We start from the raw sequence: 19,554 nt of genomic DNA on the forward strand, positions 1-19,554 counted from the left end.
CCTTGGCAGCAGCAGTGGTGGTGGCACAGATCCTCCAAACTCCGGACCAGGTCCAGCCCTCCAGCATGGCCCAGTTCTGGCCTCCACACATGCATGCATTTGCATGACCTCCATGCATGCGCAGAGGCCAGAACTAAGCCACGCTGGAGTGCTAGACCCAGCACGATTTGGAGGAGCTGTGCCACTGCCAAAATGCCTTCGTGCTGCCCCCTATGAGGAGTATTTTAAGAATATAAGAACAGCACAGCTGGATCAGGCCCAAGGCCTCTCTAGTACAGCATCCTGATGCACACAGTGGCCCACCAGTTGCCTCTGGGAAGCCCACAGACAAGAGGTCCCCTGAAATTGGTTTTCAGAGATATCATGCCACTGAGGCTGGAGGTGGCCCACAGACACCAGACTAGTAGCCATCGATAGACCTGCCCTCCTGTTTTAAAGGCAAGGTCCTATTGTAAAGGCAAGGTCCCTCTTTTGCTTGTAAAGGGGAGTCTTCACTGGATTCCCCTTTACAAGCATGCCTTTCAAGCCGAATCAAACTGGTTCCAAACCAGTTCGACTGTAGGTCCAAAGTCGACTATAGGACTGAACCGAGGTGGGTTTTCAACTTGAACTGGCTCACGGTCCAGTGGGCCTTCATAACCGCCAATATCTAGAGCTTTTTAATAAACTGAAATAGGTTACAGATCAGTATGAATTTACCCAGTCAAACTTTGACATGAAATGTCACCAAAATATTAAACATTGATTTATTCATTTTATTTAGGATATTTATGCCCTGCCCCTCCAGTACACTACTGCTTGGGGCGGCTCACAACATCAACAAAACAGATACGTTTATATGACGAAAAAGCAATAATTTTCAATACATGTGGCGGCCTATTTAATTCTTCCTCTTGATGAAATCACATTTAAAAGTAGTAGATCTATTTAAGTACACTTTATCTTCCAGAGTTTGTTTTCAAAATAATTAGTTGTTAGGAATATACTCTCTGGGTTGTGAAAAGCCGCCATTCCATGATTCTGTGCTATGGTTTATTTATACTCTGTCAGCTTTTTTGGTCCTTGTTTGCTTTCCTTTTAAAAATATTTTCAGCTGGTCAAGTTTGCTTATTCTTTACAATGTGGTTTCAGTTCTCTGTTTGTAGATAAACCACTAGAAAGGGAAAAGGCTCTCCACGTGGGTATTTCTTGTTGCCAGCTTAAGGAATTGTTTCCATCAACTTACTGACTTGTCTCTAAGAATACAGCAAAGTATACCGTAGCAGTGAGATAACAGCTGCACAGTGCACCTTCTGTGCAATGGTCCCAGTATCCCACATACTATTAGAGTCTCAAGACCTCAAGAATACTATTAGATTCCTGCCATCATACATAGTAGCTCTTATCAATGCTCTCATACGGCAAAGCTTAAATAAGCGTTGGGGAAGGGAGCATTATTAAATCACTGCGGAACAAATCCATGGTTGTGTATGGGTTATATTGAAATATTGCATGAATTACTCACTTCATGGTGAGGCTTCCCTGTTTTTTTTAAAAAATGTGTAAATAAATCCTCCTTTTATGCATCCAAAGGAGCAGAACCAACACAACTGGAGCAGAAATTATTTCCGTAAATGCAGTCTCACACTGTGACCGTATGGATGGCTCACTGCTGAAGCATGCCATTCAGATCACGTTTGGCAGCCTAAACTGCCTGTCAGTAGATTCACTACAAAACACATCCAGTTCGAAAATGGCCACTGGAGGAGGGATTCTATTTGGAGCCTGACAAATGAGAATCAACATATTTTTAGCTTTATCGCATTCGGGTGGGATGCATCAAGCAACCCAGAGAGTCAAAGGTTCTGTTGTAGCAGTAGGTTCCTAGTGATGGGGGCAGGGAATGAAGGGAGGGGGGTGCCCCAGAGTTGATAAGGGATGTTGAGATGAATTGTGAGCTCTGTTCTCTGTTTTCCAAAGCCCGATTAGCTTCTGCCACACTGGAGACCTTTATTCCTTGCCTGTGGGAAAGTGGTGGGCGAAAGCTACATTCTGAGTTACACTTCGCGCATGCAGATTTTAATTAGCTGGATTGAAAACAAAGGCCGTATCATGTCCTTTCCTTGTCTCTCCCCGCCTCTCCCCACTCCCCTCCCTCTGGCTTCGCCGAGCGGCATAGTGTAGCATTAATAAAAAAAGGCCATGGCAGTTCAAGATGAAAGGTCACTCATGACAGGAACTCTGTGTGAGGGGAACATCATGTTTATCATGGCGGAAAAAAGGGGCTCTCTCTGTCCCAGGCATCGAAACAGTTGCTCTGGGAGCAAGGAAATGAGTACATATGTGGTGGCTGATAGTTTGACAGTTATTAGAAAGCAATTGGAACCGAGTAGTTGATGTTACTTAGGGGAGGGCAACTAATGGGTTTATTTATCTGGGTAAAGAGATCAATAAATGTATTTGCCCTATCTTTAAGACTGCTCATATTTGCCCCATCTATAAGGCAGGAGGTGGGGCAAGAATTCACAATAAGAAATGTGTAATGAAACATAATCTAGGAAAGGGGTTCCAATCTGGTGGTATTCCATATGTTGCTCAACAACAAAGCCTATCATCCCCAGTCTGGCATTATGGGAGTTGTAGTTCAGCAACGTCTGGAGTATCACAGGCTGGGAACCCCTGATCCCCGAGGCCTTGGGAGCCCCAAGGACTAGGACTTGGACGATACTCTGACTGGCCCACTCAATCATGTGCAGGAAAAGCATGGGCACATATGCCTCCCTCTCACATCCAGCACTTGAAGAATATCTGGAAACTGCAGCTTGTACAAAATGCAGCAGCTAGGGTTCTGTCTGGAACTGCCCAGTGTGATCATATCACACTTTTTTTGAAAGAGCTGCTGTGGTTACCAGTGTGTTTCCAGGTCCAATTCAAGGTGCTGGTTTTGACCTTTAAAGCCCTTAACGGATTGGGCCCGGGATACCTGAGGGACTGCCTGCTCCCAAGGGTTGCTGCCCGCTTGATGAGGTCATCTGAGGGGGCTCTGCTCTGGGTGCCGACAATGAGGGAGGCCCGGCTGTCGTGCACTCGGGACAGGGCCTTCTCTGTTGCTGCCCCCAGACTCTGGAATGCTCTCCCAGTGGCTATTCGCTCCTCGGACTCCATCACAGTTTTTAGAAAGCTTGTTGAATCTTGGCTTTTTTATCCAGGCTTTTACATGATTGTTTTTATTGCTGCTTCTATGTGTTTTTACCCGTTTATAGTTTTTATGCTTGTATTTTATAGATTTTAAATTTGGTTTGTTCCCCTGCAGGGAACTGCATCACAGCGCAATATCCCTGCACGGCCAGTTGGTGAGCAGGCACCACTGGAGGAAAACTGCCAGGACAGGAATGAACAGGTAGGGAGCTCCTTACTTGCTTCTTAAGGGAACTGCTCCCTACCCTGCTGGCGGATGCCCGAATGGCTCATACACATCCCTATCCAGCACACTGTTCTGCCATCACTTAATCCCACAGGAGGCTGTTCAGGATGCCAACCAGTATTTGCACTAATGAGATAAGTCAAACCTGTACTACACCATTAATTAATTAATTAATCAATTAATTAATTGTATTTGTACAGCAACATAAACAAATTAAAACAGAATTGAAAACCATAAAACAATTTAAAACCACAAGTCTAGTTCAAGAGCTTGGGTGAATAAATGTGTCTTTAGAGACTTTCTAAAAGTTGTCAGAGATGGGGAGTCTCTTATTTCAGCAGGGAATAATAATGTAATGTTATTTCATTACAGAGTCTCAGGGCAGCATAACAGAAGGACTGTCCCTGTATAGCCACCATACAAGCTGGTGGCAACTGCAGATGAACCTCTCCAGAAGATTTCAATGGGCAATGGGGCTCATAGTGAAAATGATGTTTTCTTAAATACATTGGGCCTAAGCTGTTTGGGGCTTTATAGGTAATAACCAGCACCTTGTATTTTGCCCAGAAACATATGGGTTGCCAGTGTAGGTCTTTTAATATGGGAGTAATATGGTCTCTCTGAGATGACACAGAGACCAACCTGGCTGCCACATTCTGTACCAACTACAGTTTCCGGACTATAGACAAAGGCAGCCCCACAAAGAGTTCATTGCAGTATTCAAGTCTGGAGGTTACCAGCATATCGCTGTCCTTATGTTGTTTATCTCAAGAAACAGATGCAGCTGGCATATAAGCCAAAGCTGATAGAAAGCACCTCTGGCCACTGCCTCAACCTGAGACACCATGGAGAAGTTTGGATCCAAAAGCACTCCCAGACTGTATACCTGTTCCTTCTGGGGAAGTGTGACCTCATCCAAAAACTGGCAAATCAAAATTGTCTTCTGAGTTCTGACCCCGCACAGTAAGTACCTCCATCTTATTTGGATTCAGTCTCAGTTTGTTATCCCTCATCCAGCCCATCACTGCTTCCAGGCAGGCATCTAGGGAGGTTATGCCTTCTTCTGATGATGTTGACATGGAACAATAGATTTGGGTGTCATCAACATACTGATAAAACCAAATATCCTGATGATCTCTCCCAGTGGTTTCATGTAGATGTTAAAACCATTGGAGACTGTATGGAGCCCTGGGGGAACACCATAAAAGTTCACGAGTTGAAGAAAAACAGTCTCCAAGTGACACCATCTGGAATCTCTCCAAGAGGTCGGAGCTGAACCACTGCAAAGCAGTGCCTCCCACTCCCAACCTCTTCAGATGCTCCAGAAGGATACTATGGTCAATAGATCCAAAAGAGTCACATTCCCCCTGTCAATTCCCCATTGGAGATCATCCATCAGGCCAAACAAGGCAATCTCCTCCTCATAGCCTGAAATAGATCTAGATAATCATTTTGATCTAGATAAATAATTTGATCTAGATCTAGATAATCATAACCTGAGCCGTTTTGGAAGGGTGGTATACAAATCAAATAAATAAATAAACAAACGATCAGTTTCCTCTCAGACCACTTGGAGCTGGGAGGCAATAACCACCCTCTCAGTTACCTTGCCCAGCCATGGAAGGTTGGAGACAGTCCTATGGTTGCTTAACGCAGTTTACTCTGTTCATTCCCTGCTAAAGTCTTGAACCTTGCCACCAACCTTGCAGGCTGACACACACAGTTATGTTGTGTGATTAGGCTGAGGAATTCAGGAGCAAATAAAATAAGATGAAATAAATTGCATTTAATTCATAATAGCTGATATTTCATGACAGGCTTTACAGAAATGCTGCTGCTGTTCCAACCTCATCAGCCACTAGTGCCTCTCTGCCATCTCCCACTAAGGAAAGCGCTGAAAAGGACTACATTTCCCAGCACTCTGTGTTCACGTCTCAAGATGGTGCTGGGACTTGGAGACACTGAGGTCTCCATTTCCCATAGAAGAGCCCCCAATGGCAGCACTGCACAGTGGGAATAATTGCCTCCACAGAGTGTTTCTCAAAGCAAGATATGATGCTTTACCATCAGCAGTTTTATTTGGGAAATTTCCAAAAATTCCTTTGGCCAGTTGGATCTGCCCCTGTGGTTCAGATGAGGTTGAATCTGTCCACCATGTGGTGTTATATTGATCCCTTTATACAGATAGTCAATGTGATCTTATTACTCTCCTGTTATTACATCTCCGCAGACAAATTTTATGAGGCACTTCTTCTTGCAGGTAAGAAATCATCTATCACTCATAATGGGGCCAAATCATGTGCAGCTGCTGTCAGGATCCGCCAACAGTTCTTAGATGCTGCTATAAATTGACTATTGTGTTGGTGTATACTGTCTGATGGATCTCCTATCTGAATTACTGATTTGCGTGTATGTCTAATTAATGATCATAATAAAGCTATTCATTCAATTATATCTCCACCCCTGGAGCCCAGCATTACAAGCCCATGAATTATTCTCCGGCTCAGCTTAAAAATTATTGGTTTACCCAACCCTCTCTCAACACCAAAACTCCTTCCCTTTTCTCTTGAATTACTTTTATTGGTGCCAGCAACAGCAGTGCCCCAGCCATGATGAGAGGGCAGGAGAGAGTTTGGTCTCTCCCTCCTTCCCCTTTTCAGCCAGTGGCTAATACTGGTGTGCTGCATAGCCCCAAAGGCCTATGGGAAATTTATTTTATACCTTACATTATTTTGAACAAACATGTCAACAGTTCACTGCAAATGCAGGTTCCTGGTTGTGCAGAGAGATGCCTCTATTTATGTGTATATGGCTGATTTCAGAGAATAACTTGAACACACATAGGATGGGGGTAGAGATTGTTGTCACAATGCCACCCCTGAACCCACCAACATGCATTGATTCTAGGGATGTGAGAAACATTTTGGGTACAAAATGTTTTGTACTCGAAACGGACCATTTCGGGAGTTTTGTAGACAAAACAAAATGCCCATTTTCCGAATCCGCAAGTTTTGTACACCAAACTACGTCCCTGTTTCAGCTACAAAAACATTTTGTTGTTTTGGACCTCCATTTTGTGGCGATCTCTGAGTCAGTCTCCATTTTGTGTTTGACATCTCTTTGAATTTTCGCCCTTCCAGCCTTCCGATTGGTGACCTAAAGCATGGGCTGACCTGTTGACAATTCCCTCCTTGTTCCCCATTGACTCTTTTGCCTCTTGCCACTCTGATCCCACATTGGCAGGCGAAGGGTTGAAGAAGGGGCAAGGGTAGGGTTCTGTTGTTTTTGAGATGTTCTGAGGGTAGATGCTCTGGTAGCATATGAGATTTTCAGTGACAAACCATGAATCCACTCTCATATGCTACCAGAGAATCTACACTCAAAACATCTCAGAAACAACAGAACACAGTACCCCATGGGTTAGCAACCTATGGGGGTGGTTGGCACCCTATGTGTTCTACACCACCACTCGCTCTGGGACACCCCAGTGCCCCCCAAATGCAGTTATGGGACTGCTGAAACCTCCATCATTCCCTATGGCGCAGAACTTTAAAGATGCATAAACTCCATTAAATCTTTAAAAATCAGCCCTCTGCCCAATTCCTTTGAAATAATTCTGGAAGCTTCCTTGCCCCCACTGGGCACTACCACCAACCCTACTCTGCTCTGGGGCCCCCCTCCCCCCCCCCACCAACGTGAAGCTATACTTTTGCTGAAACCTCCATTATTCCCTTTGGGGAAAAATCTTAAACTTCAAAAAATTACCAAAAACCAGCTCTTTGCCCAATTCTTCTGAAATTTGGGTGGTAGCTTCCACCCACTGGGCACTACCACCCCCATCCACTAGTTTTGCCATGGGGCCATTTTTAAAAATCCAAAACATTTTGGATTTGGATTTTGCAATTTCGAACAAAAATGGGGGTGTTTTGGATTGGCTGATTTCGAACAAAGAACAAAATGGGGGTGTTTTGGATTTGGGCCAAAAACAAAACAGGGGGGGAAATGCACAACCTTAACTGATTCTTCAAATTAGCACATCTGTAAAGGGCTTCAGTGGGACTTCCTTCCAAGTAAGTGTTCATGGAAATGCACTCTTAACTTTGGAGAACGGTTAACACTTTGTTCCAAGAGATAAAAGATAAAAAGCAAAACAGGTGAAGTAGTACATTTCCAGCCACTTAGCTGAAATAGTGTGAACTATAAATTGATGGCATCCTTAGTTCTTTTTTTGTCATATCTCAAAAAAAAAAAAGGTGATAGGAGCGCTGCCTTAAAATGTGATTTAATTAATACGATATAATTAATATATTTGCATTTAAATTGCTTGCACAGGATGTGGCCATCTTGTTCATCAGCCTGTCTGAATAATAATAATTTCTAAATAAAGAGTAGCAGAGTATTAAAGATCAGAAGTAAAGGGAGTGGGGAAGAAACAAGTCCTTTTTACTTGCTGACTCAAAAAGAAAGAATTTATGCTGAAATGAAATTCCTCAAAATGGGTGCAATTGGACGATCTGCCACTGCCACTGATTTCTAAAGAAGAAAAGGCAGAATGCTCATATGATTAGGCACATGTTAACCTATGCAATGGAGCACATATCTCAGAATCTATTGATCCATCCAGGTACTTCTCATATTCTTTTCAATAAAGAAAGAATCAATTTCCCACAGATCCATCACAGAATAGCATAACACACAAGCATAACGTCAAGAAATGGAACCCAGAAAGGGATCTTACATGCAGCTGAAATGGAGGGGCAAGTTTAGTCTTCCTCAAACACACACATCCCAGTAGTGTCTCTTATCCTGTTCAATCATTATGATGTTACACGTATGTACAGGTGTTTACACAGATACTCTGTGTGAATCACCATTCATGCATTTATTTCAGAAGTGAAGCTGGGTACAGGACCCCTCCAATAAAGGGTACAGTTAGTATACTGTGGTTTGGGGTTATATACAAAGGCGGTGTATGCCTCTGTTTCTTTAGCTTAAGATTACATTTGCTTTTTTAGCAGCAGCATCACACTGCTGGCTCATGTTCAACTTGAGGTCCAAGAAGACACCTAGATCCTTTTCACGTATACTGCTGTTTGAATTCCATCTTATTACAATTTCACACCTGTCCAGGTTGGTCTGAACTTGATTCTGTCAGCTATCCTTAGGGTGAGGATAGAGGAGCTTGAGAAGACAGAGGAGCTTGAGAAGCACTTCCTCAATTATTTGTGGGGGGAAGGAGAGACACTTTGTTTGAGAGCAAAAATCTGTATGGGGAGGGCAGAAAAGCACTTTTAAACACGAGAGAAAGAAAAACATTGTTTAGCCTTCTCTGTAGTTGCCCCAGGGCTGTGGAATGCACTTCCTGCTGAGATTAGAGCAGCTCCATCCTTGTTGGCATTTAGGAAACAACTAAAGACACAACTCTTCAGCCAAGCTTTTTAGCTATCTGGTAGTTTTTAGGGGAATTTTAATTTGATCTTTTAACTGTTAAAATTTTTGTTTGTTTTATGCTGTAAACTGCCTAGAGACTTTGGTAGTGGATGGCATACAAATTTGTTAAATAAATAGATAGATAGATAGATAGATAGATAGATAGATAGATAGATAGATAGATAAGGAACTGTTGGAGGAGAAGAAAAACACTTGGAGAAGGTAAAAAGGTAACATTGGGGAATTCAGTTTGGGCTCTCAGCAGCCCAGGCCACGCCCCCTTGTCACATGCAAAGGGGGTGTGGCCTGGGCTGCCGAGAGCCCGAACGAGCTCTCCCCTCGTCATTTCAGGCAGCGTCGGCTGCCTGATAGGATGTTTTCCCCTTTCTCTCCCTCCAGAGAGGGAGAGGAAGGGGAAAACGTTCTATCAGGCAGTCGGAGCTGCCTGAAATAATTGGTGAAGAGTTCGTCCGGGCTCTCGGCAGCCTAGACGTGGGAGGGGGGGAGGCTCTCAGCGGCATGGGGGGGGGGAGTTTGCTCTGGGCTCCTCTGGAGCCTGAACCACACACCCCTGTGCTTGACATCACGCAGACAGGCGTATTGGAGGGGGCCTCCGAGCAGGGTTGGACGCAGGTTGCCACTCGGCTGGCTCCACGCCTGGCTATAAAATAAAAGGTACAGTTGTGTTATTGAGTTGGTGTCAATGCCTGTCAACCACGGAGCCCTGTGGTTTTCTTTGGTAGAATGCAGGAAGGGGTTTACTATTGCCTCCTCCCGCACAATATGAAATGATGCCTTTTAGCATCTTCCTATATCGCTGCTGCATGATATAGGTGTTTCCTATATCATGCAGCAGCGGGAAACAAACATATGAGAAACATACCAGCAGGAATTTGAACCACCAACCTCTTGCTCCCTAGGCAAGTTACTTCTCCGCTACGCCATCAGGTGGCTGAATAGGGCTATAATGATAAGCATTTGGGTAGGGGCCGTAGCTCAGTGGCAGAGCATCTGCTTTGGATGCAGATGTTCCGGGGTTCAGTTCCTGGCATCTCCAGGTAAGATTTCTGCCTGAAACCTTGGAAAGCGGCTACCAGTCAGTGTAGACAATACTGAGTTAGAAGATGGATGATGAATATTTATATACCGCTTTTCAACAAAAAGTTTCCAAAGTGGTTTACAGAGGTATAAATAAATCAATAAAACGTCTCCCTCTTCTCAAAGGGCTCACAGTCTAAAAAAGGACCATAAGACAGGCACCAGGAACAGACACTGGAGGGATGTTGTACTGGGGGGTGGATAGGGCCAGTTGCTCTCCCCTTGCGAAATACAGAGAACCACCACTTTTAAAAAGTGCCTCTTTGCTCAGTTAGCAGGGGACTTGATATAAGGCAATAGTGTGACTCGATATAATACAGCTTCCTATGTTCCTGAGCCATTGCCACCACTACATTTTGTAGTATTGAATTCCATCAACTGTGTGAAGAAGTATTTTCTATAGGGATAGGGCCATAGTTCAATGGTAGAGCATCTGCTTTGCCTGCAGACACTCCAAGGTTCAATCCTCGGCATCACCAGGTAGGGCTGGGAAAGACTCCTGCCTGAAACTTTGGAGAACTGCTGCCAGTCAGTGTAGACAATACTGAGCTAGATGGACCAATGATCTGACTCAGTTGAAGGCAGCTTCTTCTGTATCTGTGTAGTGGTCAGTATGGTTAAATACATTTTACTTTCTATTCACTCCCAGATAAGGCCTTTAGTGAAAAGTTTCAGCGGTGAAATTGAGATGAACTGGACTTACATATGATCATTCCAAAGGGTCATTAATACAGACATGGATCATCAGATTAATGTTGATTTTTTAAAAACTGTTTGCAAGCAGCCCTCAGTCAAGTGGAGGTGTTACAAAACAAGCAAGAGTCAGTATGGGTGGAGATGGTGGTCTGTTAATCAAGTGTATAATCTGTGCAACATTCCTAAAACAGTTGAGCCTGCCAATTTTACGTTCTGCAGGCCAGGAGTTGTAACAGTCCTCATGGGTTAAGGGAAAGCTGGCATTCCCAGCTGGGGAACAAGTGAACCAAGGTTAAAACTCCACTCCAACACTTCCTCTAAGACTTCACAGAAAATTTGCTATACCATAAGGACTGCTCTAGATCAGGTTCTGAATACCATTGAATTCCAACTAGGCCTGCAGCTAATCAGGCTTTCCCCATTTGCAATTCAAATGCCAAGACTCATTCTGACCGGATTGTTGGTTTTGGTTTAAAATAAAAAATTTAAAAAAATGGGGACCACATTTAGGCGTTCGCAAAACTTTGACATTCATAAACATGATTAGTTTAATTCATCAGCAAGCCGATGTTTCTGATTAGGGCTGTGCTCTTGAGTTGGTTATGTTCAAGTTCAGGCTTGGAAATCTGCATGCAGACATATGTTTTGCCTTTTAACCCCTGCTAACTGGGCAATATTTAGCTGGGGAAGCACAACTGTTCCTATTCATCGCAGCATAACATCCCTACCAGTGACTGTTGCTGGTATCTCCCTTCTTGTATGTATGTATGTATGTATGTATGTAGGTATGTAGGTATTTATTTATTTATTTCATTTATAAACCGCTCCATCCAGAGGCTCTGGGCGGTGTACAACAACTTTTAAAAGACATAAAAACACACAATTAAAAACATAGTGCTAAAAACAATATAAAAACAATTAAAAAACAATTAAAACCATTTAAAACCAATTAAAATGCCTTTAAAAAACAACAACACTTTACAAGCCTTGGAAGGCCAAGCCAAACAAATAAGTTTTTAGGCCTCTCTTAAAGGCCCACAGTCTACTTTCATTAAGGAAAGTAAGCTTATGAGATCACCCAGCTGTGTGTGTCTGTTTATCAACTTTGTAATGCTGCCCTGGACCAATTTGGACCAAATTTGGTACAGTTGTAGGGACTCATAGGGACACCTCAACAGTGTAGGTTGTGAGCATATCATCCTAACCAGTTTGAACCAAGTGTTGTACAGTCGTAGGGACACATAAGGACACCTCAGTGGCATCTCTTGTGATGATGCCATTCACCCCAATTCAAGATAACAAACGCATGCACATTTGAGGCAGAAGTGGGTAATTATCAATTAAGACGATAGTGAAAGTACAGTCGGCAGATTAGTTCTTATGAGAATATCTTGTTTGTTTGTGTTTTAGATTCTGAGCTCCTTTGGGACAGGAATCATCTTATTCCTTTTGTATAAATTACTTGGGGGCAGGGGGGGTTGCGTTAAAAGGCGGAATACAAAAATTCAAAATAATGATAATGTCTGAAAAGATGCACTCACATACAGCACAGCATGCTGTCCATAGAACGGGCAAATCATGTTCACCCCCAAATCATGTTCTCGTAACTAGCGAAGTTGCAAAGCCTCCGTGGCTCCTAAGAACTGCACAATCACTGCAGAGATTAGCCTCCCATTATTTCAGTATGGGGGGCTTGTTGCTGCAGTGATTTAGGAGCCATGGAGTTTGCTAGAGCAAGGATGTGATTTGTTATAGAGTAGAGACACCATATGCAACCAGATCTTCCATGGGAGGTGTGCTGTGCTGTATTCAAATCATGATTTGGTGCACTCTTTTTCCTGTTGTGAATTATTCAAATGATATTATTATTATCTTATTGTTATCTACATTTTATATCCTGCTTTTCCTCCAAGGAGCCCAGAGCAGTGTACTACATACTTACGTTTCTCCTCACAATAACCCTGTGATGTAGGTAGGCTGAGAAGACTCTGACTCAAAGCCACCCAGCACTGATTCCCTCTTCTTCTTCTTCTTCTTCTTCTTCTTCTTCTTCTTCTTCTTCTTCTTCTTCTTCTTCTTCTTCTTCTTCTTAACCCTCCTTCATGCTCCAGGCAGGCTTGCTTCCTTCTCTGATTATTATTTTTTCAAGAACTGTGCAAAGTGATTTCATGAAACACTTGTTCAGAGCCTTTAAAAACGCCAGTACCATTTTGTTAAATTTTAAAAAAAAACACCTGCTCTAGGAAAGGCGAAATGTGGCCCCACCCCTAAATACAATTCAGCAACAGCCTGTGTCTGACCTGTATCGGTGTACACATGTACACCTGTGTACACCTGTGACCTGTGAACACAGGTGCTGCAGTGGCCATCCTCTCTGTCTATCTTACCGCCACTACCTTGTCTGAAAACTCTTTTCATTCACAGCATACAAAAGCAGGGGCAACCTGTTGTAAGCAATCTGATATAATCTGCACTCCGTGGCACCCAGAAACTGGACATTGCTAAATGATTGCATTCATCCATTGCCAAAAGACTGCAAGTTTTTCAGCAAGAAAAATAATTATAGCGATAGAAAAGTTGAATCCGTTATCCAAACTCTCTAACTGGCAGCTACATATTATAAACTGGACCATTTGTTTAATGATCCAGTTTAGAGTTGGATCTTATGTACTCACATGCATTAAGTTTGTTGAGCGTAATTAATTTTGAGCAGCTTCAGCAGCAAAGAAAAGGGTACACGTTGGGTTTCGACATCTGCATGGGAAATCTCGCTGATTTTCATCATGTTACATTATTTGCAAGAGGCACAAGGAAAGAGGATTGGGACTAAGCTTCAGATGGTTTTGCTGAGCCTACAAAAGAGGCTGCCAGATCATGCTGGCAACCGGTCCTCATTCCACACAGCTTCAGTTTCTATTTGCTCCAGGTGGCAAGAGATGTTCTGCCACCCATAAGTTATTCTTTGGCATACACTAAAGACATTTATTCACTTTCTCTGGGAAAGTTAAGCAACATCACACCCAGTCAACACCATGTTCTGTAGACCATGGAATGCTGACATCATTATATCAAAACTAGAAAAATTCCCTCCACAGGCTGGGAATGTTTATGGGAATGTAAGGATGGGTAGGAGCTACATGGCAGGAGCTACATGGGCAGCTGGTTGCAGCTCGCAACTGTATGCTCAGATTCATTCTTGCCCCTGCTCATTGGGACCTTGATACTCGCAATGCAAATAGGTCTGAGGTGAAGATGGTGATTGGTGTAACTCTTGCTGATGTCTCAAAGCGATTGATGGCTCCCTAAAGCAATGATATTCTTCTGCGTAGTTCAAAGGGCAACTGGGATTGGTTCTATGCCAAGTGAACGGATGCAAGCTCCCCAGAAGCAGTCTATGGGGGTGATACTCATGAACAACAAAAATTGGGCTAGGAGAGCCTAGCTCGATTTTTGTTGGTCGTAAGAACCACCGGGCTTGCAGCCGAGCCCGGTGGTTCTTGAGCGGGTAACCCACTCGAGAACCCCTGCTAAAAAGCAGGTTTGCAGAGCGAGCGCTCCAGCAAACCTGCTTTTTAGGCTCGTGAGTAGCCACAGCGTGGCTTCGCGTTGCACCTACTCATGGGTAGACCCCCGGCCGGGAGGTGAAAAGCCACCTCCCAGCTCGGGGGTCTCCCCAGTATGTCCTGCGCACCCTGCCCCAACCTGCATCAGCTTATTCCATGAGGCAGAGACCCCCTGATCAACTGAATCGTGGATATCAAAAGCAGGTGGCGGCAAAGGCAGGCAGCAGGAAGGAGGCAGCTGGTGGTGGCAAAGACAGACAGTGGCAGTGGGGCATCCTCAAATCTTGTCCCATGGCCCCTTCCAACCTTGCTATGTCCCTCCTTTGATTGCTTCATGGCAATGCAATGCAATGGTATTAGAGGAGTAGCCACAATTGGAGAAGGGCGGACAAATGTCCCTGGGCCCCTAAGGGAGGGGGGGTGCCAGCTGGGTGCCAGCTTTTTCTTACGCCTCTCTGAAGAAGATGGGGTGGGTAGGGGTTGGAGTCCACTGCATTTTGTCCCCGGGACCACTCCAACCTTGCTGTGCCCCTGGATGGCATGGTGTAGCTGAGGAGTGAAATGAGTGTGAGAGCCACTTTTCCTACTCTCAACCTGGGGTCTTCTAGCAAAAGGAACAGCACCTGCCAGGAGCCAGGAGCAGAATCCTCCATTGCGGTCCAAAGCATGAAAACAGGTGCTGGTGGCAGCAGCTAAAAAGATGAGGGAGGCCATTTCAGGAAACTCCCCCCCCCCCCATTTTTGAATGCAAAAGTCCTCAGAATGTTCAGCTCAGCTCTGCTTCCAAGTAACATGTTTAGAATATAGTAATCCACTCGGGCACCAAGTGTGCATGAAAACTAAAATGATCCCTTTAAAAATAATTAGCCAGTTAGTCCCACTGATGCAAAGATCGGTGGGGTTCCTTTTCAGTGCAGGAGTCCTTTTGCTTCCCATATTTGCTTGCTTGAGAAAGAGCAAAGGGCTGTTATGTAAAGAATCAAAGAAGCTGCAGAAACTCCCAAAGGTTTCCAAAGGGGTGCCATGGTTTTAGCCTTCTGTTTGTGTGTTCCTAATAGGTGTATTTAAATGTAAATGCTACCCTTTCACCCTCCAAGCCACCTATTCTTAGAGAAGCAGAAAGAGAGCATTCATGGTATAATGTCTTTATGAGATCTCATACTTCATTTCTCGTGTGAACCAGGGCACTTTAATAGCGTTTTTCTGCGAGATTAAAACAACAACATTGGCCTAGTGACTGAAGGTCATCATGGCACAGTCCACTTAAAGTGACCTGGATTCAAAAGGGTTTGAGGATTATTAGTTCTTAAAACACGGTTGGAGTTGTCTTTGCTAGAACTGATGCAAAAGTTCACCAAGTTCAATATTTGGCTTAAAGCTCCTGACTGCACAGTATAAGGAAACGTGACTAGTGGCGGGGGTTGGGGGAATCATCAATGAAAATGGAAAGCCACTTTCTTGAGAAAACTAGTATGGGAAGAAATCAACACTGACAAAGTAATCAGTGAAAGATGTCCTGCAGTTTTCAGGTCTCCTTTCTCAGTACTAGCCAGAAGAGTAGCCGGGAATCCAAAGAACTATGCTAGCAATTATACATGAGGGATGGGGAACACTTATGAACATAGAAATAGGGGTGTGCAAGAATGGCTCACAGAGAACTGGTCTTCCATGAACTGGGCCAGTTCGAGTGGCTCAATCACAAACCGGACTAGCCTTCAGGAAGGCCAGTTGGTCCATGACTGAACCGAACTGAGCCCGGTCCTTTGCTTGTAAAGCAAATCCCCTTTACAAGCAAAGGGGAAGCCTTGAAAAGGCTTCTAAAGGGTGGTCGGAGGGGTAGCAAGAGGACATCTTTAAAAGTAGATGTAAGGAGCTTACTGATCTAGTGGTGGCCACGGTAGTGGTACCACCAGTCCTCGAATGGCCTCCTGGCCCAGACCCAGTGTGCATGTGGCGCTCCTCCCAGCAGCTTGCCTATGCAGCCTGCCTATGTGGCTATGGCATGGGTCCGGAACTGACCTGGCCTCCATGCATGTGGGCTGAGAGGGAGAGTGGGGGCTGCGAGGGCAGACTGCTAGGATGAACAGCGCACGCACACTGGGTCTGGGCCAGGGGGGCTTTTGAGGAGCGGCGGTACCACTACTGTAGTCGCCGGTGGAGTGGTAAGCTCTACTTCTAAAGATGTCCTCTCGCACACACACACACACACACACACACACACACACACCTGGCTGCCCTTTAGAAGCCTTTTTAAGGTTTCCCCTTTGCTTGTAAAAGGGAATCATCACCTGATTATAAGCATAGCCCCTTGAACTGCCAAACTTCCGAACCCCATTATAAGCATAGCTCCTTGAACCGCCGAACCAGTTCGAGCTGGTTTGGTTGAATGGACTGGGCCAACTGGTCAGTTTGACCGAACCAGTTTACGGACCCACAGCTTGGTCCAAATTCAGACCAAACCACAAAAAACGATCCACGCACACCCCTACATAGGAAGCTACTTTATACCAAGTCAGCCTGTAGCCAATCTAAAGGTTGGGGGGCAACCAAAGAGTGATCGGGGAGCAGAAAGCTTGTAGCCTGAAGCACTTATATGCACTTGTACAACACTGGGGGGGGGGGGAGAGACAGAGTCCCTGTTAGGGTTTCAGACCATATTGAATGTGTGTACTTAAGTTTGCGGACCAGGGATAGATTGGAACTTCTGTTGGTGTACCGATCGCCCCGCTGCCCAGCAGAATCCCTTACTGAGCTCGCGGACTTGATCACGGAACTCGCATTGAAGTCTCCCAGACTTTTGGTGCTGGGGGACTTCAATGTTGATTTCGGGACCAATCTGTCCGGGGCAGCTCAGGAGTTCATAGCGGCCATGACAACCATGGGCCAATCCCAAAGTGGTCTCTGGACCGACTCATATTGCAGGTCACATGCTTGATTTGGTCTTTTACTCTGATCAGGGTGGTGTTCCGTGGGTGGGGACTCCTGTGATTTCCCTATTGTCATGGACAGACCACCATCTGGTTAAGGTTGGATATACAACCACTTCCCACCTCCGCAGGGGTGAGAGGCCTATTAGAATTGTCCACCCAAAGAGGTTATTGGATCCAGTAGGATTCCAAGAAGCCGTGGAGGATTTCACCGTTGCCGGTGATCCTGTTGATGCCCTGGTTGAGAATTGGAACAACTTGCTCATCGGGGCAGTAGACACAATTGCTCCCAAGCGTCCCCTCCGACCCGCTTCAAAATTGGCCCCTTGGTATACGGAAGATCTATGGGGTTTGAAGCGGCAAGGTAGGTGACTGGAGCGCAAGTGGAGAAAGACTCGACTCGAATCTGACAGATTGCAACATAGAGCACATTTAAAGATCTATGCTCGGGCAACACGTGCAGCAAAGAGGCGGTTCTTTTCTGCCCATATTGCCTCTGTGAGTTCACATCCAGCAGAGTTGTTCAGGACTGTGAGGGGACTAGTATCTGCCCTCCTCCCTTGTACCAAAATTTGGAGTCATCAGTTACCCACTGCAATGTGTTTAAAGAGTTTTTCACAGATAAAATCTCGCGGATTCAGGCCGATCTAGATGGAGACTCCACAATTAATTTGATGTTTGAATTGGGGGTGCCTAGCAACTCCTCTTATGTGATTTGACTGGATCGGTTTCAGTTTGTGACAGGATGTGGACAAGCTGCTTGGAGTGGAGGCCTACCACTTGTTCTCTTGACCCTTGTCCAACATGGCTTGTTCAATCTAGCAGGGAGGTTGTTGTAAACAGCCTGGTGGATATCATAAATGCTTCTCTGAGGGAGGGCAGGATGCCTCCTTGTCTTAAGGAGGCAATCGTTTGACCTCTTCTAAAGAAGCCTGCATTAGATCCCTCGGAGTTGAGCAATTATAGGCCTGTTTCCAACCTCCCATGGCTGGGCAAGGTAATTGAGAGGGTGGTGGCCTCTCAGCTCCAGGCGGTCTTGGAGGAAATTGATTATCTAGACCCATTTCAAACTGGTTTTCAGGCAGGCTATGGGGTGGAGACTGCCTTGGTCGGCCTGATGGATGATCTCCAATTGGCATTTGACAGAGGGAATGTGACTCTGTTGCTCCTTTTGGATCTCTCAGCAGCTTTCAACCATAGTATCCTTCTGGAACGTCTGAGGGTGTTGGGGGTGTTGGGGGTAGGAGGCACTGTTTTACAGTGTTCTTCTCCTACCTCTCGGACAGATTCCAGATGGTGTCGATTGGAGATTGTTGCTCTTCTAAATCTGAGCTTAAGTGTGGTGTCCCTCAAGGCTCCATACTTTCTCCAATGCTTTTTAACATCTACATGAAACCGCCGGGAGAGATCATCAGGGGATTTGGAGCTGGGTGTTATCAGTATGCTGATGACACCCAGATCTACCAGGGCTGCTTTCTATCAGCTTCAGCTGATTCACCAGCTGTGCCCGTTTCTCGAGATCAATGACCTTAAAACAGTGGTACATCTGTTGGTAACCTCCAGACTTGACTTCTGTAATGCTCTCTACATGGGGCTGCCTTTGTACGTAGTCCGGAAACTTCAGTTGATTCAGAATGCGGCAGCCAGGTTGGTCTCTGGGTCATCTTGGAGATACCATATTACTCCTTTACTGATGGAGCTACACTGGCTGCCAATAGTTTTCCGGACAAAATACAAAGTGCTAGTTATAACTTATAAAGCCCTAAACAGCTTAGATCCTGGGTATTTAAGAGAGCATCTTCTTCACTACGAGCCCCGTCGCCCATTGAGGTCATCTGAGGAGGTCCGTCTCCAGTTACCGCCAACTCGTTTGGTGGCTACACAGAGATGGGCCTTCTTGGTTGCTGCCCCGAGATTGTGGAATGGGCACCCTGCTGAGATACGAACCACCCCATCTCTGGCAATTTTCAAAAAACACCTGAAAACCCATCTTTTCACCCAAGCTTTCTCAGCTTTTTGAAATTTTTAGGTTTTATTATCTGGTTTATTTTAAATTGTTAAATTGTTTTACATTTTTGTATTAGTTTTTAACTTGTTTTATACTATTGTTAACTTCCCAGAGACGAAAGTTTGGGACGGTGTACAAATTTGATAAATAAATAAAATAAATACATTTGGGGAGGTGTACAGGTCCGCTTCAACCCTAGCCCCACCCCCAGCTATGGTTGCAGGGGGATGTTTTTGTTTCTCGAACAACAGCTCCCAGAACACGTCCCAGAGCACAGCAACATGGCAGATCACTTTTGAAACTAAGGTGAGTGCCCAGTGGTGATAGATGTAATCTGCTCTTTGAAGCAAACATGGTCACAACTCCCATTCAGTGTATCTGAGCTTTGGGGTAACTTTAAGGAAGGTCTTTGGACTGTGGCCACAGAGT

The 19,554-nt window shown here is 44.9% G+C and overlaps 1 long non-coding RNA gene across 1 annotated transcript in view; it reads right to left on the reverse strand.

Moving 5' to 3' along the window:
* The window catches only part of LOC128351752 (uncharacterized), an 82,372-nt gene that overhangs the window by 19,254 nt on the left and 43,564 nt on the right, over nt 1-19,554 (reverse strand). The window contains exon 3 of the long non-coding RNA XR_008320019.1: nt 12,570-12,778. This is a non-coding gene — a long non-coding RNA (uncharacterized LOC128351752). The remainder of the gene's footprint in view (nt 1-12,569; nt 12,779-19,554) is intronic.

The sequence above is a fragment of the Hemicordylus capensis genome, chromosome 1, assembly GCF_027244095.1.
Source record: "Hemicordylus capensis ecotype Gifberg chromosome 1, rHemCap1.1.pri, whole genome shotgun sequence".
Lineage (NCBI taxonomy): Eukaryota > Metazoa > Chordata > Lepidosauria > Squamata > Cordylidae > Hemicordylus > Hemicordylus capensis.